Below are 25,183 nucleotides of genomic sequence, written 5' to 3'. Positions count from 1 at the left end.
AGGCCCTTTTATTTCATCTCCATTGCTACAACCCTGGTGTCATACGCCAGTTCTGCCCAGTCAGTCGCCATCATTCTGCACATTAGCCCAAATAATCTAATTCAAAAGGCCACTTACTGTATATCCTCCTCAGGATTCAGACCCCTTTTCTCAGATATTAAGACCTTATCCTTACTCAGCACAGACAATTTTGAACATGCATCCTCACTCCTAACAACAAAGGCACATTTGCTATTTGCTTTCCTTTTCTTATTATTACGTCTAATATGAATTATTTATATTTTATATCAAGTTTTCAGGGTGTGTGCATGTGTGTGTGTGTGTGTTTGTGTGTGTAAAACGGATGAGTCTGGCACCAAAGGGTGAACATTGGTCATAGGCTGGGGAAGAGAAACTACAAGAATTTGGTACATTGGTATATATTTCTTTTCACACAGGAGTATGTTTTTTCTCATTTGACTCTTTGTAGGAAATACGGCTTTCAAATCAAGGTTTGTAATCATGAGGTGTAAGGGAGGGAATTCAGTGATTCCGATTTAAAACTTGTACTCAGGCTTTAAAATGTTTTAAACATAATAATGTTTGAACATTCTTTAAAAAAAAAAAAAAAAAAAACTCTGTCCAAACTAGCAACAGAATTAACTGAGAGCAATGTCAGATATAAAGATCATTTGCAATTTTCGTATTATTATTGTTTCCACATGAGACTGTATTCAAGTTCAAGAATAAATTCAGCAGAAAAATAGGTAGGTTTTGTGAGTATAACTCAGTCAAGATATGTGAAAGGCTTTTTAAAAAATTTAATATGTGTAAATGAAAGAGGAGAAATTAATGGTAAGTCTTTTTAGTTTCTATGTGAAAGGCACATGACACTGTAGGAAGATCAGAGGGCTAAGAAAGACTTAGGGCAAGGCATTTCATCTCAGCTTGGTGGCTTGAAAGGGTGATTATAACTCTTTCACATTCCTCTCCAACCCTAAAATTCTGTAACTCTTTAAATTTGGCCCTATTACTCACATTCACTTTTCAAATTTTTACCGCTTGGTTTATTGGAACGACTGAAAAAAGATCCAATGTGAAAGGCAGATGATAGAAATGGCAAGGGTGGGCCGGGCATGGTGGCTCACACCTGTAATCCCAGCCCCCTTTGGGAGGCCGAGGCGGATGGATCACCTGAGGTCAGGAGTTCGAGACCAGCCTGGCCAATGTGGTGAAACCCTGTCTGTACTAAAAATACAAAAAAAAAAAAAAAAAAAAGTTAGCTGGGCGTGGTGGCAGGTGCCTGTAATCCCAGTTACTTGGGAGGCTGAGGCAGGAGAACCTCTTGAACTTGGGAGGCTGAGGTTGCAGTGAGCCAAGATCGCGCCATTGCACTCCAGCTTGGGAGACAGAACGAAACTCTGTCCCCACCCCAAAAAAAAGAAAAAAAAAAGAAATGATAAGGACAACGTATGGATTAAACTGAGTGCTTAGGGATCCAGTTCCAGGAAGAAATGCAGGGAACAGAGGCTGGAGGCTTCTGAAAGCTGGGTGGTAGTTGACACATTAAGGAAGAAGACAAGATTTTGAAGAACTACCAAAGTGGAGGAAAGCATCCTATTTGTCTGCAGAATTCTCTGGCTTGGATTGAAGGTAACTTGGAGACAGGAGCTGCCCTTTTAGCTCTGGCCCCCAAAGCTCAGAGCTGGGAGGGCCATCCACCATCCCAAGTTCGCCCCTCTCCTCTCTCAAGCCACGCTCTGCAGGGTGAGGACTGTGAAGGCAGCAGGTGGAGGGAGCCTGCGCTCCAGGGCAGGGGACCTCTCTTTCTAAGGTGGTGAGGAAAAGACTGGCTTCTTTTTCTCTGTATCTCCTGCTCTGAGCAGCCGCAGTTGCAGGATGTGCACAGCAGAGCTGAGTAACTAAAAGCCCAGCTTTCTGGCTAGAGGATCAAAATGAGGAAAGGAGAAGCTGTGGCTGGGGAGATCCTGGAAAGGGAGGAGCTTGGGAAGACAGCCTCACAGCGTGGCTTGGGCAGAGGAACGGATCAATGGCACAGGATAAAGGAACTGGACCATAGACCTGCACAGGTGCAGTCAACTGAATTTTTTAAAGTGAAAATCCAAAGCAATCCCACAGAGGAAGATTAGAAATTGCAACAAAAGATGTTGGGAAAATTAAACACTGTAGGCCAAAAAAGAAAACACACAAACAAAAAGCTAGACTCAAACTTCACACTTTCTATAAAAATTAACTCAAAATAGATCATAGATCTAAATGTAAAATGTAAAACTACAACATTTCTAGAAGAAAACACAGGAAAAAAATCTTCCTGTGCGAGAGTTAAACAAAAAGTTCTTAGACATGACACCAAATGCGCTGAAAGAAAAAAATTGTTAATATTGACTTCATCAAACTTTCAAACTTCAGTTCTAAGTAGGGCTTTGTTAGGAGGATAAAAAGTTAGCTATTGCCTGGAAGAAATATTTACAAATCACATATCTAAGAAAGAACTTTTATCCAGACCATATAAAGAATTCTGCAACCTCAACAACAAGAAAACAGGCAAAACATTTGTTGACACCTCATCAAGGAAGGTATAGAGATAGCAAATAAGCACATAAAAAGATATTCATCTTCATTAGCCATTAGGGAAATGCAAATTAAAGCTACAATGAGACATCAATACACACCTAAGAAGCAGCTAAAATAAAAATACTGACAGTACCGGGTGCTGACAAGCACGCAGAGCAGCAGGCTTTCTCACGCACTGCTGATGGAAATGGAAAACAGCATAACCATTGTGGAAAGTGGTATGGCTGTTTCCTACAAAGCTAAAAACATACTTGCAATGCAATCCAGGCCTCCTGGGTATTTATGCTACAGAAATGAAACACACAGTCACACAGGAATGTGAACACAGATGTTCATTGCTGCTTCATGTGTAGAAACCACACAAAAATCCTTTAACCTGTGAATAAATAGACAAACCGTGATACAAAACAAAGAAACAAACTATCAATGCAGGCAACAACTTAGGTGGATTTGCAGGGCTTTATGCTGAATGAAAAAAAAAAAATCTCAAAATGGTGCCACCAACATTATTCTACTTACATACTTTTTTTTTTTTTTTTTTGAGACAGAGTCTCACTCTGTCGCCCAGGCTGGAATGCAGTGGCAAAATCTCAGCTCACTGCAAGCTCCGCCTCCCGCATTCACGCCATTCTCCTGCCTCAGCCTCCCAAAGTAGCTGGGACTACAGGCACCCGCCACCATACCTGGCTAATTTTTTGTATTTTTTTAGTAGAGATGGGGTTTCACCATGTTGGCCAGGATGGTCTCGATCTTCTGACCTCGTGATCTGCCCGCCTCGGCCTCTCAAAGTGCTGGGATTACAGGGATGAGCCACTGTGCCCGGCCCTTACATACCATTCTTAAAGTGTAAAATTAGAGTGTGAAGACTTAGCAGCTGGTGCCAAAGGTCAGAGTCAGGGAGAAGGCGTGACTGAAAGGACAAAGGAGCATCTTTGCACTGCTCCTTTCTGTCACACCTTCTCATGAGACTGATGAAGCAGTTCTGTACCCTGATTCTAACTGGGACTGGGTGATGAAGGCTGAACACATCTACAGAAATCTGTGGAAACATCTTTATCCAGGAAGATTTTCAAAGGAAGACAGAAAAAGAACTATACACACAAAACAAAAGACAGAAAGAAAAAACAAAACTTAAATGCTGTTGAAATCTGTATGTACATGTGTTAATAGTATTGTACCTCTTAATAGCTTCCTCATTTGGACCATGCACTGAGGTCCTGGAAGATATTTTCATTAGGGGACACTGGCTTAAGAATACGCCAGAATTAAGTCTGGGCACAGTGGCTCATGCCTGAATCCCAGCGCTTTGGGAAACCAAAGCAGGAGGATCCCTTGAAGCCAGGAGTTCTAGATCAGCCTGGGCAACATAGCAGACCTCATCTCTACAAAAAATTTAAAAATTAGCTGGCATGGTGAGGGGTGATTGTAGTTCTAGCTACTCAGGAGGTTGAGGCAAGAGGATTGCTTGTTCCGGGGAGGTCGAGGCAACAGTGAGCCATGATCACACCACGGCACTCCAGCCTGGGAGACAGAACAAGTCCGTCTCTCCAAAAAAAAAAAAAAAAAGAATACACCAGAACTCACTATACCATTTTGCAATGTCTGGGAGGCAACATATATTTCAAAAGAAAAGCTACAATAAAAAAAAAAGAAAGGGAAAATGAATACTTAGGGACAATTAAGAGTCTACCACATTCAATAAAATGACTTTACTGAACAACAAGGTCACACTTTCAATTTTCATATTTCCCTAACACTTAGTACAGCAGCTTAAATGAAATTGCATTTAATAATATGTGAATATCAGAGAAAACCAGGTAATTTAAAATTAAATTGCCAACTAAATATCTTAGTAGGATGTCAAATAGTAATTATCCTATTATCACCTTTTTATTACTTCTTAAGTTTAGTTTTAAGTTTTACTACTTAAAATTATTAGCATAGGTTCCTTAAAGTCAGTATGTTACTACATGCTTTTCCGTTTCTGAAAGAATTCTTGTTAAGAAAAAAAATTAGTTGAAAAATTTAATATGTCTGTATTAACTAATCAGATAAGATATCAAATTTTGTGAGGAATATTTTACTCCTAAGATTCTAATGCATCATGTTAAGCTTTATCCACAAAGATTTTCAAAGGAAGACAGAAAAAAAATCTATTTCATATTCAACATTCTGTCAAGGACTCCATATAAACTTCTCTGAAATGAAACATTTTCATTTTCAGACCGTGTGAATAACTGGTTGAATTTGGACACTCAACCCTGACCTCGGGTCCTTAGGTATATTTCACATGTTTCAGACGTGACTGATTGCCTGTTGAGTTCAATTATTCCTCCAACGCCTGTGGGATGCTGAAGAACCCTAACATTTGCAGGAAGTGACCTTGCTCCCACTCCATCACGCAACAGCTGTCAGAGATGTTTCTGTGGCCCCCCCTGTCAGACGAGAAGATGATTTATCGGGTAAAGCCTCTGTTGTTGGACAGTGAAATTGCAGGGCTTCATTCTTTCAAGACTCTTATTTTGGCATAAAAGAAGATTCCAGGTGACAATAACAAAGATAAGTGTTAGTGGTTACAATGTGAGATTTATAGATGGTGTCTGTGTCCTGCAGTGGTGGAGATAGTTGGAAGATATATAAATCCTACAAATCCTACATTTTTGCTGTATTAATAAATATTTGGATGGAAACTAGGAAACATTTTCATTGTCAATTACTTGACATTAGACTGAAAATTCCTCATGGACAAAACTTCTTATGAATCCAATTGCCCCAGCCTTGTGCACACAAGATGGCAGTAGCTTGGGGGCCTGAATAGGGTTGCACTGGTGAGCAAATTAATGACAGGAAACCTATGGGAAAGGGGGTTATCAGTTGCTTTTTCTTCCCAGCACACAAAATGTACATTTAGGTCATACTATTCAGTGTCAACTCGGGTAAGGAAGAATAGCCTAGGTGAGTATATACATTTCCATTAAAAAGTAATCTTAATGCTTCTCTTTCATACCCCTGGTTTTCCTCAAGCATTTGGTGTTTTCTGCCTACCTGTCACATTGATAACTAAGCGATTAAAATGTATGGCATATGTAACTGGCACAGGTTTCCTTGACAACTGTGTAGGTCTCCTTCCTCATAGTCCATTCCCAGAATGAGGGTCCCGGCAGCAGCTCTCTGAAAATGAGAGTGGGGAGCGCCGGGGGTGTCACCTGTAGGGTGACTGACTGAAGAGCAGGCAGGCTGGAGGCTGGGAGTCCATAGAGTTTCCAGTTTCAGGAGCACTTTTCTCTGTGGCCCAAGGGCTTGAGTGCATTTCTTCTTCAAAGAGAGTTGCTCTTCACCTGTTTTATTTTTGCCTCCTTGCCTTTTGAGGAAGTTCTGCATTACCCAAGGCTGTGCTCAGCCTTCTCTCAGAGTCCAACATCCGCACCAGAAGCTTTCTACACGTAGAGCACCTGCTTTACTTCGAGGACAATTCTCTAGGCTTAATTCTGGGGATAAAGGCCCATCGTAGCCAGGCACCATTTTGAATCAGTACTAGTCTTTGTCCTGTAATTTATTTCTACAAATTGGAGTTATACTGCTTTACAAATTATGTCCATATCCCCATGCCAATGACTTTATTTTCTAAAAGGCATTTCTAATAGATGCATGGTATTCTATTTACTGTCACTACCAAAGTTTATTTAGTCATGTTCCTATTAGTGACCACTTGAGTATCCCCAATTGTATCATATTTAACATTGTAATGAAAAGCTTTATATAGAAATAGTTGCCATCTATAATTATTTCCCAGAAATAGAACTGTTACAAAGTGAATGAACAATTTGATTGTAACACAGATTGACAAATTGTATTCTAATAGTTTATACAAAGTTACCCTCCCACTAGCAGTCTAATAGGCTCCCTTTTTCCCCATTTTCTTCTGTTCACTTTATTTTGGTTTTTCTCCCCATCAATTGTATCAGTAGAAAATAATATCACTTTATTTAGACTTTTTTATTACTTATGCAATTAAGGTTTTTGCATTTATAGGTCACTTATATACAATTTGTAATATCACTTTATTTAGACTTTTTTATTACTTATGCAATTGAGGTTTTTGCATTTATAGGCCACTTATATACAATTTGTGAATTGGCAATGCTATCTCCTTTTTTAAATAGAGAAATTATAATTCTTTATACTGATTTGTAAGAGCACCTTATGGAAAAGAATATTGACACTCAGTCTTGTTTATAATAATGTTTGTTTAGTCAAGTCTATCTATTTTTTTTTTTTTTGCTTTTCTTTTGTAAAAATACATATTTCACCAACAGCATCCAGGCTGAGAGTGAAATCAAGAACACAGTCCCACTTACAATAGCCACAAAGAAAATAAAATACCTATAGGCATACAACTAACCAAGGAGATGAATGATCTCTACGAGAAGCACAAAACACTGCTGAAAGAAATAAGAGATGAGACGATACAAATAAATGGAAAAATATCCCACGCTCAAGGATTGGAAAAACTAAAGCTGACCCAATTGTCCCATAGACAGTTCTATTCTGGTGTTTGTTTTTTTGGGTTTTTTTTTTGTTTTTTGTTTTTTGTTTTTGAGATGGAGTCTGGCTCTGTCACCAGGTTGGAGTGCAGTGGTGCAATTTCAGTTCACTGCACCCTCCGCCTCCCAGGTTCAAGCAATTCTCCTGCCTCAGTCTCCCAAGTAGCTGGGATTACAGGCATGTGCCACCACGCCCGGCTAATTTTTGTATTTTTAGTAGAGATGATGTTTCACCATGTTGGCCAAGATGGTCTCGATCTTCTGCCCTCGTGATCTGCCCGCCTTGGCCTCCCAAAGTGCTGGGATTATAGGCATGAGCCACCACGCCCAGTCTACCAGTTTTTTTCTTTTTAATAAACATAGAAATTGACCCTTCTGGTCTTAAAGCTTGAAACTTATATTTGTTTTATCTGAGTTCCTTCCTGGGGAAATGACCTTCAGGCCTCTCACAAAAAGTGTCAAAGAACTGAAACTCACTAGATCATCACATCCAGACAATGAGATGTTGGACCCCTCATTCATCGCGATTGCTTCCTGACACCTCCCTAGTTCCTGTTTTCTTTCACAATGCTACATTCCTTCCTTGTTATAAAAACCCCTGGTTTTAGTAGGTCAGAGAGATGGATCTGAGACTGAGTTCCCATCTCCTCTGCTGCAGCACCGGATTAAAGCTTCTTCCGTGGCAATACTTGCTGTCTCAGTCATTGGCTTTCTGTGCAGCAAGCAGCAGGACCTAGACTGAGCACCTGGTGTTTCAGTTCCAAAACCACTATTGTAAAAATGGCCGTATTGCTCAAAGCACTTTACAGATTCAATGCTATACCTATCAAACTGCCAACGTCATTCTTCACAGAATTAGAACATTTACTTTAGAAAATTTAATAAAATTAGAAAACTACTCTAAAATTTGTATTGAGCCAAAAAGAGCCTGAACAGCCAAAGCAAGCCTAAGAAAAAAGAACAATGCCAGAGGCATCACTCTTTCCAACCTCATACTATACTATAAAGCCACAGTAACCAAAACAGCATGGTGCTGTTACAGAAACAGACACATAGACCAATGCAAAAGAATAGAAAACAAACAAATAAAGCTGCATAGCTACAACCATCTGATCTTTGACAAGGCCAACAAAAACAAGCAATGGGAAAGAACTCCCTATTCAATAAACACAGCTGGGATAACTGGCTGGCCATATGTAGAAGAATGAAACTGGACCCCTCCCTTTCATCTCACACAAAAATTAACTGAAAATACATTAAAGATTTAAATGTAAGGCCCCAAACTATAAAAATTCTGGAAGGCAACCTAGGAAACATTCTTCTGGACATCGGCCTTGGCAAATGATTTTTAGCTAAGTCCCCAAAAGCACTTACAACATAAACAAAAAACGGACAAGTGGGACCTAATTAAACTCCAGAACTTTTACACAGCAAAATAAACAGAGAGTAAAAATCAACACAGTAAACAGACAGTCTAGGGAATGGGAGGAGATATTTGCAAAGTATGCACCTGACAAAGGCCTAATATCCAGAATCTATAGGGAACTTAAGCAGTTGAACAAACAAAACCCAATTAACCCCATTAAAAGATGGGCAAAGACATGAACAGACACTTCTCAAAGAAGACATACATCAAATGTGTGAAAAAATGCTCAGCATCACTAATCATCAGAGAAATCCAAATCAAAACTACAATGAGATACTATCTCATACCACTCAGAATGGCTATTATAAAAAGTCAAGAAAACAGATGCTGGCAACATTGCAGACAAAAGGGAAAGCTTACATGCTGTTAGTGGGAATGTAAATTAGACCAATCCACTGAGGAAGCAGTCTGGAGATTTCTCAAAACTTAAAACAAAGCTACCATTTGACTCAGCAATCCCATTACTGAGCATACACTCAAAAGAAAATAAATCATTCTGCCAAAAACACATGTACAGTCAGATGTCCACTGCATCACTATTCACAACAGCAAAGACATGGAATCCACGCAGGCGACCATCAGTAGGAAATTGGACAAAGAAAATGTGGTACATACACACCATGAAATAGTATACGCCATAAAAAAGAATAAAATCATATTCTTTGCAGAAACATAGATGGAGCTGGAGGCGATCTAAGCAAATGAATGCAGAAACAGAAAACCAAATACCACATGTTCTCTCTTATAAATGGAAGCTAAGCATTGAGCACATATGGACATAAATATGAGACACAATAGACACTGTGGACTACTAGATGGTGGAGGGAGGGAGGGAGGGAGGTTAGGTTAAAAAAGACTACCTATCGGGTACTATGCTCACTACCAGGGTGATGGGATCCGTACTTCAAACCTCAGCATCATGCAATAGTCCATTGTAACAAATATGCCCATGTACCTCCTATATCTAAATTGCAAGTTGAAATCTTTTAAAAAAGAAAAAACCCTATACAATAAAAATACATATTTGGTTTGAGATAAGTCAAATATTTTCTGGTATATTAGTTAATTTAGAAAAATATTTCACTGATTAAGCCATTCAAATATTATTTTAGTTTTGCATGTGACATAAAAAAGGGAATCTGATGTGTGTGTGTATCTGAAATATTTATCCAATTTACTCTCATGGTTTATTAAATTTTTCATCATTTTCTACATGTTTAAAATGCCACCTGCACACTACACACATGGCATACATATTAATATTTTTCTAAAATGTATCTTAGGTTCTATTGACCTATCTATTCTCCAACTAGTGTCATAATCTGGCAGGGCCAGATTATGTACTTAGCTCAAATCTTACTCTGATAGCAGTGGGAGGGTGTGTATCAAAAGGCTAAGACCAGGTAGGAAAGCAGGAAGCAAAGTTGTAAACATCAGCAGACATTCGGGAGCCGGTCAGAGGGTGTGCGTGTCTGAACTCAGTGTCCGCCCTCCCTTGCAGGCTGCAACAGTCTCAAAACAGTGCCAGTGGGTTCTCCAGAGCTACAGGTAAATGTGGTTTTGCCTACACTCAAAACCCACTTGATATGTCTCTCTCTTTCTGTTATCTCCTGTGTCATTTCTGATTCTCCGCTCAGACCTTTGAGTAGCTGTTTGGCTGCACTGGGTTCTCCATTTTGCCTTTGCTCCATAGATGTCCCCTTTGAATAATCTGTAGGTCTAGGTGACCTCCAGCTGGTACCCTCTTACCCAATATCCCATTTCAGGAGGAAAACCATATAGGTAATAGCGTATAAAAAATGTTAAACAACAGAAAATCATTTCTTAAAAAGATACTAATGATTGGGGTATGGGGAGGTTGGTGAATGAGAGATGGTAATTTTTATAGGGAGGGTAGAGAAAGCAGTTACCTCCTGCAATTCTGCGCAGGACAACGGGACAAGAGATGGTATCACTCACTGATTTAGAAAATGCATAAGAAAGAACTGGCCTCATACTTAAGGATCATAAGTTCAGTTTTGTGTATGTTAAGATGGAATTGCCTTTTGGTGATTCCCTAAAAGGCAGTTAAATATGTGAATCTGTAGAAAGAGAGTTGGGAGTAAAGAACATATTAGCAGTAGTTGAACCCATAGCAATGGATGAAATCACTTAGATAAATCTCATGGAATAAGAAAAAAGGCATATATGGAAATCTAACTTTGCAAGTGTGGGCAAAGGAAAGGGAGCATAATAAAGTGTCTGACAAGCAGTGGTCAGAAACTCAGGAGTAGGGTAGCAATTACTATCATAAAAGCCCGCCAAGAAGAGAGTACTCAGAAGGAGGAAGTGATAAACAGCATCAAATGCAAATAGCATGTAAATTGCCACGTGTTCATCAGAATAGGCCACTGGAAAGTTCCATCGGTGACATGGGAGAAAGGGCTTTCTGCAAAATTACTCAGCCAGAAAGCTGGATTAAACGGGAAATGATGAAAGGAAGCATTGCAGGCTGTTCTTTAGATTAGATTGCCCGCATTAGTAGGTTAAAAGGTTGAAGGGGAGAATGTTTATCATTAAAAAATAAAAAAGATGTTGTTTCTATATTGAGTAGCATAATCTATCAATGAAGCAGAGATTGAAGATTTGGAAGAAAGTGAGTATCATGAGAGAGGCTATTCTCCAGGAAGTCCAGATGAGACACACAGAGAACAGGGGTTGGAAGTGACCCAAAGATAAAGTGAAGGATGGCAGCTCCCCTCAGGCCCGAGGAATGATTTGGCATTGATGAATGGAACAAAGGTAGCATCTCAAAGAAGAAGGATTTGATCTTTAGCAATATAGGGTGAGAGAAAAAATGTTTTATCAGTCCTAAACCAAAATAAGTTACAGTGATGAGAAGTATGTCGTTAACAGACTTATTCATTTCTTCAGGTCACATTGATTATCTACCACGTACTAGACACTACTATTTAGACATAACAATTAAAATCTAGCCTATAAATTAATGAGAAATTAATTATGAAAAATAACATTTTAAAATAATAAGTCTTTGGTGTGATGAGTGTTACCAAAAAAGTAGTATGAGAAATCAGGTTTGATGACTTTTTTAATAATTTTTTATTGAAAAATAAAAGTTGTATATATTTATCATGTACCACATGATGTTTTAAAATATATACACATTTTATAATGGCTACACTGAACTAAAATAATTCAGATACTACCTCTTTCTTTCATATTGTTACCACAAGGAGGAGAGTTGGAGCTGAATGCTTGCTATTTGCACTGAACCTTGTGCGTCCTAGTCCTCAAGTACAACATACAGTCACAGGCAGAGTGAGACATCTGAAATCGTAGAAATGTCTGAAATAGTTGCTGGCCCAAAACTACTTTGATGAGAGAACAGATGGGTGACAGCCTGGAGTTTCTATAAGCAATTAGGAAAAATAGTCAATGTTAGCAAACAACATCCATAGTAACAAGCCTGAAATCGCCAAGAGAATATTTGTCATTACTGATATGTAAACATTTGCCAAAGTTATGACGAGCAGAAGCTGCTTCTCCTAACCTCGTGGTGCCCACTCCGCTGAGTGTCTTTCCAAAAGCGTTTCACTGAGCTCATGGTACCTGTAAAACATCTCGTCCAGGGAGCCTTACCTTATCAAAGAGTATGCGACACTTTATCTAATGGGGTGTGCTTCTAGGACGTGTCCCCAGTCGTATAGGCTTCTTCCTTTCGGGTTCCTGAGAGAGACAACAGAAAAAACAAAATATTAGTGGATTCATAAGAATTAGTACAAAAGCCCCGAAAAACAAAAATTCATTTTGTTTACAAGGTAGGATTTGAGAACAAAAGAATAATAAGTAATTATTTCTGTGTGTAATGATATTTACATGAATTCCCCTTCTACTGGTTTTCTACTGATACTGGAACAAAGTACTACAGACCTTGTGACACAAACCACCAGGAATGTATTATCTTCCAGCACTGTAAGTCGGAAGCCCAACAAGGATCTCCTGGGCTAAAATAAATGAATTAGTTGGACTGTGTTCCCTTCTAGGGGCTTTAGGGAGAGTCGATTTTCTTGCGTTTTCCAGTTTCTGAACGCCAACAACGATCCTTGGCTCAAGGCCCCTTTCCTCCATCTTCAAAGACAGGAATGTTGTATCTCTCTGACCAATCTCACATCAGCACGTCTCCTTCCGACTCTGTCCTCTGACTCCTTCTTCTACCTTTAAGGACCCTTGTGATTCCACTGGGCAGGACCCTCTCCCTAACTCAACATCATTAAGTTTAATTACATCTGAAAGTCCTTCTGTCATGTAGGGTAACATATTCACAAGTTCTAGGGAATGCCCTGCCTACCATGGCGCCATTGCTTAATTAAAAAGTTGATAACAGGTAAAATGGAAAAAATACAAAAATAATTTAGGCTTGATTATTTTAACATGTATGTTAAAAGTAGATTTTTATCAGTGGGATGAAACCAAGCTGTATATTCTACATGGCCTTTCAGTACTCTTCTACTCGAGTAACAACTACAGAAGCTAGAGAGCATACAAAAAGATGGTGTAGGAAATGGTCAGTGCACAAGACCAGAAACTACACACCTGTGTAGTGGTATTGGCTTTTTTATGTGCTGTGAAAACTAGGAAAAGTCATAATTTTAAAGGTCTTTTAAATATGTAAAGTGGGGGATATTAGGCATCGTTATTGGCATATACACAGATACTTTATACATATAATTTCTCACTCTGCCCACTCAAAACATAAAAATCACATGAGAAATCTGCATGTGAAAGTTCTTTGTAAATTGTAAAACACCATATAATTATGAGGGATTTTTACAAGTTTTTGAAAGCTTTTCACATGTATTAATTATCATTGATTCCAAGAGAGTTACGATGTATGTAGGACAATTGTTATCATTCTCTTTTCAATTATACAGCAATTGAGACTGACAGGATGTTTGTTGTCCCAAGCCAAAATGGTAACAGATTTGAGATTCCAGTGCTCCGTCAACGGGATTCTTTGCCCTCACCTCCTGGGTATGCACTCCTACATCCACTTGTAAATTAAGGGATTAAACACTCAGGAAAAAAGCACACAATATAATTTCAGTCCATAATTGAAAGCTTGGCCTCTAACAAAATGATGACTTGAAGAATCATGAGAAAGAAAGAGACTGCCAATGTGAGCAGAGGGAACTTGTCAAGAGTGACTTGACAGGAAAGAAAAAATTTTAGATGTAATTAATTTCAAAGATTTATACTCAGCCTATGGGTGGGCAGAGGAGTAGACCAGTAATCTTGACAATTTGAAGTTAGATTTAGTGTTTGCTTTTGTGTAGTGTTAGAAAAAATTGTGTAGAGTGTAGAACTACGCCAATATAATGATATGTGTTGTACAATGAAGAAAAATTCCCACGTCATCACAGAAGTATAAGATGCTCAATAATAATTAGTGACTATCAGAGAAATGCAAATCAAAACCACAATGGTATATCACCTTACTCCCATTCAGATGAATACTACCAAAATAAATAAGTAAAATCACAAGTATTGACAAGAATGTGGAGAAATTGGGACTCTTGTGCACTGTGGGGATTGTAAAATGGTACAACAGCTATGGAAAGTGAAGTATTAAGGATTTACCTAAAAAGACTCAGTTATTCCAAAGTAATCATTTAAAATTGAATGGGGGGTGTATTTTAAATAGAGTCCATATTTAAACTGAAGGGAGACAGTTGAAACTGGAAGAAATTGTAATATTGTTCACCAAAAATCCTAAATTATTCAGCTATCTGTTGAAACATTGGCTCAAAAGCTATAGTGGTTTTTCAAAAAATTGAATATATGATCTAGCAATCTCACTTCTGAGTATATACCCAAGAATTAAAAACAGGGTCTTGAGGTCTTTCACACCTACATTCATAGCTGTACTATTCACAACAGCCAAAGGTGGAAGCAACCTAAACGTTCATCAGCAGATGAATGGATAAACAAAATGTGGTATAGGCACACAGTGTGATATTATTCAACCTTAAAAACAAACGAAATTATTTCACATGCTATAACATAAATGAACCTCGAAGACTCTGTGCTAAATGAAATAAGTTACTTACAAAAAGGCAAATACTGTATGATTCCACTTATACAAGGTATTTAAAGTAGCAAAATTTATTGAAACACAAGGTAGAATAGTGGTTACCAGGGTTGGGGAGAGTTGAAAAGTGGAAATTGTTGTTTAATGATTATAAAGTTTTACTTTGGCAAGATTATTCACGTGAATATGCTTAACATTACTGAACTACACACTTTAAAAAGAACCCAAATAGCCAAGGCAATCCTAAGCAAAAATAACAAAGCTGGAGGCATCACATTACCGGACTTCAAACTATACTACAAGGCTACAGTAACTAAAACAGCATGATACTGGTACAAAAACAGACACATAGACCAATAGAACCAAATAGATAATCCAGAAATAAGACCAGACATCTAAATCATCTGACCTTAGACAAATATGACCGAAACAAGCAATGAGGAAAAGACTTCTTATTCAATAAATGGTGCTGGGATAACTGGCTAGCCATATGTAGAAGACTGAAACTGAATTCCTTCTTTACAGCATACACAAAAATCAACTCAAAATGGATTAACGCCTTAAATATAAAACCCAAAACTATAAAAACCTTGGAAAATAACCTAGGAAATACCATTCTGGACATAGGAAGTGGCAAAGATTTCATGACAAAAACACAAAAAGCAATTGCAACAAAGCACAAATTAACAAATGGGATCTAATTAAACTAAAGAGCTTCTTCACAGTATAAGAAACTATCGGCCAGGCACGGTGGCTCACGCCTGTAATCCCAGCACTTTGGGAGGCCGAGGCAGGCAGATCACAAGGTCAAGAGATCGAGACCATCCTGGCCAACATAGTGAAACCTTGTCTCTACTAAAAATACAAAAATTATCTGGGTGTGGTGGCACATGCCTGTAGTCCCAGCTACTCAGGAGGCTGAGGCAGGAGGTGTCCAGAGTGACACTCCAGGCTGCTGTGTGGATGCACGGACCCACTCTCCTCCTGCTGCAGACATAGAAAGGGTCCTCCTCATAGACACAGCCACCAACCTGGAGAAGTAAAGGAGAGTGAGGCTGGGCGCGGTGGCTCACACCTGTAATTTCAGCACTTTGGGAGGCCAAGGCAGGCTGTGTCTCTACAAAAACTACCAAAAAACATTAGCCAGTTGTGGTGGCACATGCCTGTAATCCCAGCTACTCCAGAGGTTGAGGCACAAGAATCACTTAAACCCAAGAAGCAGAGGTTGCAGTGAGCCAAGGTCAGACTATTGCACTCCAGCCTGGGTGACAGAGTGAGACTCTGTCTTAAACAAAGAAACAAACAAACAAACAAAAAGAGTGAGAGAAGTGAGAGAAAAGTAGAATATTGAAGATTTATCTGAAAAGACTCAGTTGTTCCAAAACAATCCTTTAATATCTAATAGGGAGTTGTATTTATTTTAAATATACTCCATATTTAAACTGAAGGGAGACAGTTGAAACTGAAATATTATTAACTAGAAATTCTAAACTATGAAGCTATCTGCTGAAACATTGGCAAGAGCAGGCCCATGATAGAGAATAACAAAACTGTATGTTCTGTGGATACCTAAGTTGGAGTGCATGTTAAATGGGTATTCTCTTTCTCCATTTTGACTGAGGCCCCAAGATAGTAACTGTCAATACTACTCATATTGTAGAACAATCTGAATCCATCAAAGCAGACCTTGCCAACGAGGCAGCTGGGAATAATTTGAGGACCCTTAGAAGACCACTTGTCTCCATTCTTTCAGAAATATTGGAGAGGAAATTAGAAAGGTTTTTTGTAGGGAAGATATTGGTATGCTGCTGTTCCACTACTGGGCCTCCAGGACTTTTCTGAGAGACAAAGATGCCTGCTAGGGATTCACTTTACATCTGTGTCAGGAGATGATGGGTCTGTTAGTCTGTTTTATGCTGCTGTAACAGAGTACCACAGACTGGGTAATTTATGATGAACAGAAGTTTATGTGGTTCATGGTTCTGGAGGCTGGAAGTCCAAGAGCATGATGCCAGCATCTGACAAGGGCCTTCATGCTGCATTATGTCATGATGGAAAGTGGAACGGCAAAAGAGGTCAAGAGCAAGAGCAAGAGGAGGCTGAACCTGCTTTTATAACAAGCCTACTCTCTTAATAATGAACCCACTTCCACGATAATGGCATTAGTCCACTTATGAAGGCTCTGCCCTCTTAAAGGTCTCATGTCTCAAAACTGTTGCACTGGCAAATAAGTTTCCAACACATTCAGACCAAAGAAGAGTCCTCAGATCCACCCAGAGTCCAGAGGTGCCTACTGTGGAGTCGGCAGATTGGTCTCATTTAACCCTTTGTTGTGACTTGCTGGCGCCTGTTCCTAGAGCCCATGGCTCTGACCATTTGACATGCATTTGAAGTCCTTACCAGTAGTGTCCTCTTTATTGTGATTCCAGATATGGTAGACAGATAAGAGATAGAAAGTGTGCCAGTTTGGGGTTCATCTCAGATGCTACCCAGGAAGACTACCCAGAAGGACTTGTCAAGAAAACGGTGAGTCAGCAGCTTCCTAGGAGCTGAGGGAGGAGACAGAAATGGTTGAGGTAAAGAGATACAACCCTGCATTTCTAGCACCACATCCAGAATGGAAGCAATAGTTGATTTCCTGAATGTTCAAGGGCATATGCTCTATGTGACATCATGGGTAAAAAGAGAGGGTGCAACTGTTGAAATTCAGCAGTCACTGGAGTTGAGCATCGTGGCTTACTCAGTTCCTGGGGAGGAAAGATGTGCTTGCCTGCCAGGCTTGCACTGCAACAACCAGCATTTCCTGTTCTCTCTGCCCACTAAGACAGAGCTAGAAGAAGAAGGGAAAACTGCTGCATTCCGAAAGTGGAAACATTTATGGAAGCAGAGATTTTACTATGTCCCCCAAAGAAAAAATTGGTAGACTGAAAATAGCTGCCAACGTCCGCCATGTGAATTAGCATGAACCACCCCAATTAAATAGAGAAATATTTCAATAGTGATTCCAAACATACATATCACATTGAATGTGTTCATATGAATTTTAAGTAGTCTGCTCTCCAGAAAGCACTAAGGGCTGCTTTGTACAGCACAAGAAATGGCCCTGAATGCCAAAAAGTTCTTTCAAAAACCACAAAACTACTTGATATACAGTTTATCTGAAAAAGATTCCCACAAGGTATAAACTGAATTCCTTAAACACACTGCTAACAGATGAAGAAAACAGTGGTTTAATAAATGCTGCATTCCTTTCTATAAAAGTATATCCAAAAGGAAAAAGTTGAAATTAAAGATGTTATATTAAAATATGCCATTGTAAGTTGAAACATTTTTGCATAAATTTAAAAAATTTTCATATTCAGAGAAAGAAGTATGTGAGAAATTATCCATAAAGTGGCTGATATGGCATTCTGAATCTTAAAATTGGGTATAAAGAAAACAAGTTATTTTAACTTCAAAATGACTATTCTTAAAATTAAGCCCACCTTATACACAGAAGACTTGGAAATTTAGGGCCCATCAACAAAAAGGGAAAAGTAGGTTTATTCAATCTGTCCATTGGTTGCATTTGATTATTTTACAAAAATTTAAAAATCATTAAGAATTGAGGTTGTCTTTTTAAAAAATCATTCCTGAAATGTGTGTAGAATTGTGATGCTATCATGCTACCTAATTTCAAACTATACTACAAGGCTACAGTAACCAAAACAACATGGTACTGGTACCAAAAAAAAAATATATAGACCAATGGAACAGAACAGAGGCCTCAGAAATAACACCACACGTCTACAACCATCTGATCTTTGACAAACCTAACAAAAACAAGGAATGGGGAAAGGATTCCCTATTTAATAAATGGTGCTGGGAAAACTGGGTAACCATACGTAGAAAGCTGAAACCAGATCCCTTCCTTACACTTATACAAAAATTAATTCAACATGGATTAAAGACTTAAATGTAAGACCTAAAACTATAAAATCCCTAGAAGAAAACCTAGGCAATACCATTGAGGACATAGGCATGGGCAAAGACTAAAACAGCAAAAGCAATGGTAACAAAAGCCAAAATAGACAAATCGGATCTAATTAATCTAAAGGGCTTCTGCACAGCAAAAGAAACTACCATCAGAGTGAACAGGGAACCTACAGAAAGGGAGAAAATTTTTGCAATCTATCCATCTGACAAAGGATTAATATCCAGAATCTACAAAGAACTTAAAACAAATTTACAAGAAAAAAACAAACAACCCCATCAAAAAGTGGGCAAAGGATATGAACAGACACTTCTCAAAAGAAGACATTTAAGCAGGCAACAGACACATGAAAAAATGCTCATCATCACTGGCCATCAAAGAAATGCAAATCAAAACCACAATGAGATACCATCTCACACCAGTTAGAATGGCAATCATTAAAAAGTCAGGAAACAACAGGTGCTGGAGAGGATGTGGAGAAATAGGAACACTTTTACATTGTTGGTGGGAGTGTAAATTAGTTCAACCATTGTGGAAGACAGTGTGGCGATTCCTCAAGGATCTAGAACTAGAAATACCATTTGACCCAGCGATCCCATTACTGGGTATATACCCAAAGGATTATAAATCATGCTACTATAAAGACACATGCACACGTATTTTATTCTGGCACTATGCACAATAGCAAAGACTTGGAACGAACCCAAATGTCCATCAGTGATAGACTGGATTAAGAAAATGTGGCACATATACATCATGGAATACTAAGCAGCCATAAAAAAGGATGAGTTCATGTCCTTTGCAGGGACATGGGTGAAGCTGGAAGCCATCATTCTGAGCAAACTGTCACAAGGACAGAAAACCAAACACCACATGTTCTCAATCATCGGTGGGAATTGGACAATGAGAACACTTGGACACGGGGTGGGGAACATCACACATGGGGGCCTGTCATGGGGTGGGGGGCTGAGGGAGGGATAGCATTAGGAGAAATACCTAATGTAAATGATGAGTTGATGGGTGCAGCACACCAACATGGCACATGTATACCTATGTAACAAACCTGCACATTGTGCACATGTACCCTAGAACTTAAAGTATAATAAAATAAAATATAATATAATAAAAAAGAACTATGATACTAAAAGAACTTCCAGGTGTAGTTCCAGACTTACTCTTCCACGCATGCCGGCACCGCATAACAGAGTTACCATCTAGTGCAGATTTGTTTACAAGGCTTTCTCAGGGACTGCATATGCGTTTGTTTTTTATGGACTTCCGGAATGCCAATGTGGACAGGCTCCTTCCAGGACTGTGAATGTGCAGGAGTCCACTGTCATGGGGATATCGTTCAGATAACTGTCTTGAGACTTGAAAGAATCATACCAGAGTCTCAGCAAATACTTAGCAGATACTGCCTTGGTCATTTTGATGTCCCAAGGGTAACCTGAAATACAATTCAACACTCACATCCTCTCCTGTCTCGAAAAATAAGGATAAACCTCTTGGCTTGTGAAGGAAACAAATATTTAGAGGCCCTAAAGCAAGTCTGTAGTGAGCATGAGTTCTGGAAAGTTAATATACAAAGCCCAAGACCAGTAGGATACTGTGGAGCAGACCAGCTGAGAGATTCCAGAGTGATTTCACAGCAAACCTTCAATACATCTAGAAACAAATCGATGACCAAATTCTCTGGTATGAAGAGTTTTATCGTTTATTACCTAGAAAGCAAGCTATGCATTTACATAATAACATAGTCCTCTCAGACTGGGATCACTGTGGAAACATGTTAATGATTTCAAGTTCTCTGAATTGGGTATGCATTGAAAACTGTGGGGTATTTCATTTAAAATTTAAAAAGTATAAAAGCATAATTTTCTAAGAACTGTGGATTGGAAGAGTTACTTTCCTTCCACAGTAACTTATCTCGGCCAAAGGAAACCTTCAGCTTGGCAGGACCCACGGTATCACAGATCCATGCCCTTTGGCATAAATATCTAAAATGTTTTGACTACCTTTGGAAACAAAAAAAAGCTGTGAAGGCAAGATGGAGTAGAGAAGAGGAAAGAATTGAGGAGAGATTCTGCTATTATTATTTTTAAAATCTTGGTTGATTGCTTTCTTTGATTTTGTTTTGTTTTAAAGTAACTTTGCAATAAGTAATAGAAGAAAAAGTATATAACTTAGGACAAAAGAAATAAAAATGATATTTAAAATAAAATTTTGATCAGAAGCAGATTTCCCCTCTTGGTACCAACCTATATTGCATATTTTTCATATTTTAAACATGGAAAATAAGTATACTTTATCTAATAATTATACTTACTAATAACTGGCTTCTGTCAAACAGAAAAAGATGTCAGTAAACTGCATTCTTCAGTGTTTGTGAATAGCTAGAGAAAAATATTTTTAATAAAACAATGTTTCCTAGTTTCATAATTTAAAAAATATTGGCCGGGTGCGGTGGCTCACACCTGTAATCCCAGCACTTTGGGAGGCCGAGATGAGTGGAGGCAGGCAGATCATGAGGTCAGGAGATCGAGACCATCCTGGCTAACACGGTGAAACCCCGTCTCTACTAAAAATACAAAAAATTAGCCAGGCGTGGTGGCGGGTGCCTGTAGTCCCAGCTACTCGGGAGGCTGAGGCGGGAGAATGGCATGAACCTGGGAGGCAGAGCCTGCAGTGAACTGAGATCGCGCCACTGCACTCCAGCCTGGGCGACAGAGCGAGACTCCGTCTAAAAAAAATAAAAATTGATAGTAGTCTTGAGCACTAAATAAATGTGACTGATAATATTTTGGAGAATAAACATAAGTAACTTTACTAAAAATTAAAAATTCATACAAAAGTTATCGCATTCACATAATTCTTCATTCAAAAAACTGATGAGTAAAACATAACTTTGCTCTTGAACTGCAATTTTTCAAAATATTTAACCAACAAAAATCAAGACTTTCATTTTATAAACTTGGAAACAAAATCAGCACACCCCAAATTAGTGATGAGAATACAACTTCTGTTATTTATTGCATAAAATTATACTCAGATACCAAGACGCATGTAAAGTTCCACCTTAATGAATATAATGGATTAGGAGACACAGCATTCTTATGGCATAATGCACTAAATTTCATAATGTAAACCCAAATTATATTTCAGATTCTGTCTCTAATAAGTCACATAGGATAAGCACTTCACCACTCTTACTTTAAAGAATGTATTATCTCTTCTTCAGCAACCCAATCCCAGAGTCATACTTTGGGTAATTTCATCACCTACTTTGCCTTGCCTCTTATCCCTCTCCTTCTGACTTCCGTATTTCCATTTGTTCTCCATGAATCCACTAAGTCCTCCAACCTCTTGCCTCCCTCCATTTTCTCCTAAGCTTTCAAGCCCTATTGTATTCACTTGTTTCTGCATTCAGCCGGGACCAACAATCTATGTATTATTTCATCCAAGCACACCCAAGAACCCTCGATATCCTTAGTCCTTCCCTATACTACTCCTGAAAATTTCCAGTCCTGGAGCCAGTAAAGTGTCGTCAAAAATGGAGAGTTTTTGTTTCACTGAGGCCAGGTTCGTATCTGCCTCACCATTCCGCAGAGTACTTTCCTGCCACGATTCTCATTGATTCCCCATAGAGTGGTGACAAGAATGTACAGATTGCAAGAGCTGTTGCAGAAATGAACCATGTGAGCTTGGGCCACATTCTCCAGTGTCTGATATGACAGCTGCTTAATCAAGAATAGCACTTTTCTACTTCTTTTTAAAATTCTCAGGCTGGGCACAGTGGCTGACACCTGTAATCCCAGCACTTTGGGAGGCCAAGGAGGGTGGATCACGAGGTCAGGAATTCAAGACCAGCCTGGCCAAGATGGTGAAACCCCAACTCTACTAGAAATACAAAAAAATTAGGCAGGCATGGTGGTGGGCACCTGTAGTCCCAGCTCCTCAGGAGGCTGAGGTGGAGAATTGCTTGAACCCGGGAGGTGGAGGTTGCAGTGAGCCGAAATTGTGCCATTGCACTTCAGCCTGGGTGACAAAGCGAGACTCTGTCTCAAACAAATGAACAAAAATTCTCCAAACACTAAGCACAAGAGGAGGAAGGCACACACCCTATGGCTAACAGTACTATGACAAAGGCATTGTTTCCAGAGCTGCATTCCTGACATCGTGCACGCAAGAGGATGTTTATTTGATTAGTTACCATCTTTTCTGATTATCTTCAGCTATCTTATCAAAGCTTTTCCTTCTCTAGTTTCTTACCCTCTGTCAGTGCTCTGTAAGTCTCAGCAGGTGTGGTTGACATATATTTTATAAAGATGACCAGGACAACCTTCAAAGCATCATAATGTCTTCCTGCAACTAGCCCTAGCCATCGATGAATCTCATAACCTTCCACTGCTGGTGTCTTTGGAAGCTGCAGGAAAGTGTCCATGTTAAGGGATCTGTGTTTATTGAGAAATATATTTTCTTTCTCTTATAATGATTGTCATGCTTCCTATTTTTTCCATCAAAATAGTTGAATGTTTATAATATTAGGATTTAGGAATTTTACAACTGAAGTTTAGATGTTGTTTGGATAGTTCTACAGTATTTACAGGGTCCATGGTAGGAATGAATACAGCTCAGCAGTGAGGCCTACATTTACGTGCATAAGGTTTATTTTTGTGTATTGAAAACACAGAACACTGTACATTTCTGGTCCTTAAAATACCATTTTCAAAGACATAAGTACATTGAAATTCAAGGTATAATTTTGATTATAGCCAAAACATTTGAGTGTTTGGTTCTCTTATGTGCGTGCATCATTACATACCAACTGGACACATTATGCAGAACGGAGACTGCAAATACAGCCTGGGGGCTGCCCGTGGTCTTCTGACATGCTACCTTCTGTTATTCTACTTATTTCATGACTCTAGACACTAATGACTCTCTAAATGCCCTTTTGAGGAATGATTGATCAAAATGAAAATGGCAGCCCCCATTCCCAGCTGCATGGGATGATAGAAGCATGTACGGCCAAAGTAACCGGGCTAGGAGGAAAAGTTCTGTGCTGCCTTCTGGAATTTGACCCTATTTGAACTTTACTCATGTTTTACATACCAAGGGCTTTTCCAACATTGAAAAAGAAGAAAAGAATGCTAAATGATGACTTCATGTGGAAAACAGAAAAGCAGACACTTCTTGGGTCTGGATTGTGACTTGGCACCTGATTTCTTCTTTGATTATTGAGAAGCTCAGCATGTACCAGTCCACAAGCAGCAGATAAGCTGTAATAATACAAGAAGCGAGTAGAGCCAATTAACCAGCACACACTATGTGTTTCTGCTACTGTGGCCACATGCTGGGCTATCATCTAATCACAAAAAGATCAAGGCCACCATCATTAAGTAAGTACATCTCTAAGGTCATTTTGGAAGCCAATTCAAATATCTATTTATGAAGATAAATCTCATAAATGATGTGATTATATTTCTGCTTGGAGTCTGTACAAATTGTAATAATCTAAATATATTTATAGCTTCCTGAAAGAATAAAATATTACTATTTATATCCTGTCTCTGATATCCCCTATGTAGACAAAAAGAGTAAAAACAGGTGAGAGAACTGATTTTAAAATCCTGCAGGAATCACTGTGAAAAATATCTGACAAATACAAGGACATCTGGGCCAAAGTGAAGAAGCACAAAGCACAAAAACCTTACCTTTTAGACCCTGAACATGGCATCAATGTCCCTGCGACCTCCAGGGACCTGAGAACCCAGAGAAGAATATCCTAATTAGAGGAGAGACTTAGGGGTGCGATGACGCCGTGGGAGAAGTGGAGAACATTGCTCTGGAGTACTCCATTCTGAGAGAGAAAGAGAAAGAGGGAGCATCCAGATGTAAGCGCGACTCCGCAGGTTATTACAATTCTTTACTTCAACACAAATCCTAATTTAGAGGTCAAGCACAGAGAAGAAAAATTACAAACATTGAATAGAGAAGAAAAACTGCAGTCAGCTTTGCACCGACCAGAAACAACTGAGTTGAAAAAAAAAAGGCTGTGGATTAAAGAGCTTCATTGAGAGACATGCTGACATTTTGTCTGAGGGCAATCTGCGCAAACCAAATGAGGCTGTAACAATCTGCAGAGAGATGTGTCCCTAGAAAACAGACCCAAGTCGCTGTGCCCACCACTGATAGACTTGATAAAGAAAATGTGGCACATATACACCAGGGAATACTATGCAGCCATACAAAAGGATGAGTTCATGTCCTTTGCAGGGACATGGATGAAGCTGGACACCATCATTCTCAGCAAACTAACACAGGAACAGAAAACCAAACACCGCATGTTCTCACGCATAATTGGGAGTTGAACAATGAGAACACATGGACACAGGGAGGGGAACATCGCACACTGGGGCCTGTCAGAAGTTGGGGGACTAGGGGAGGGATAGCATTAGGAGAAATACCTAATGTAGATGAGGGGTTGATGAGTGCAGCAAACCACCATGGCACGTGTATACCTATGTAACAAACCTGCACGTTTTGCACATGTATCCCAGAACTTAAAAGAAAGAAAA

General features: G+C 39.1%; 1 long non-coding RNA gene across 2 annotated transcripts in view; it reads right to left on the bottom strand.

Moving 5' to 3' along the window:
* LOC129035400 (uncharacterized) overlaps positions 1-25,183 on the bottom strand; it is a 206,838-nt gene that overhangs the window by 164,938 nt on the left and 16,717 nt on the right. Inside the window, exons 3-4 of one of the 2 annotated variants that reach the window (XR_008502184.1) lie at positions 12,184-12,270; positions 11,649-11,953 (exon numbers count right to left, since the gene is read on the bottom strand). This is a non-coding gene — a long non-coding RNA (uncharacterized LOC129035400). Of the gene's footprint in view, positions 1-11,648; positions 11,954-12,183; positions 12,271-25,183 lie in introns of those variants that run through there. The other variant, XR_008502185.1, reaches the window with a different exon arrangement.

Source organism: Pongo pygmaeus, chromosome 3 (genome assembly GCF_028885625.2).
Source record: "Pongo pygmaeus isolate AG05252 chromosome 3, NHGRI_mPonPyg2-v2.0_pri, whole genome shotgun sequence".
Lineage (NCBI taxonomy): Eukaryota > Metazoa > Chordata > Mammalia > Primates > Hominidae > Pongo > Pongo pygmaeus.
This window is presented reverse-complemented; position numbering and strand designations above follow the sequence as displayed.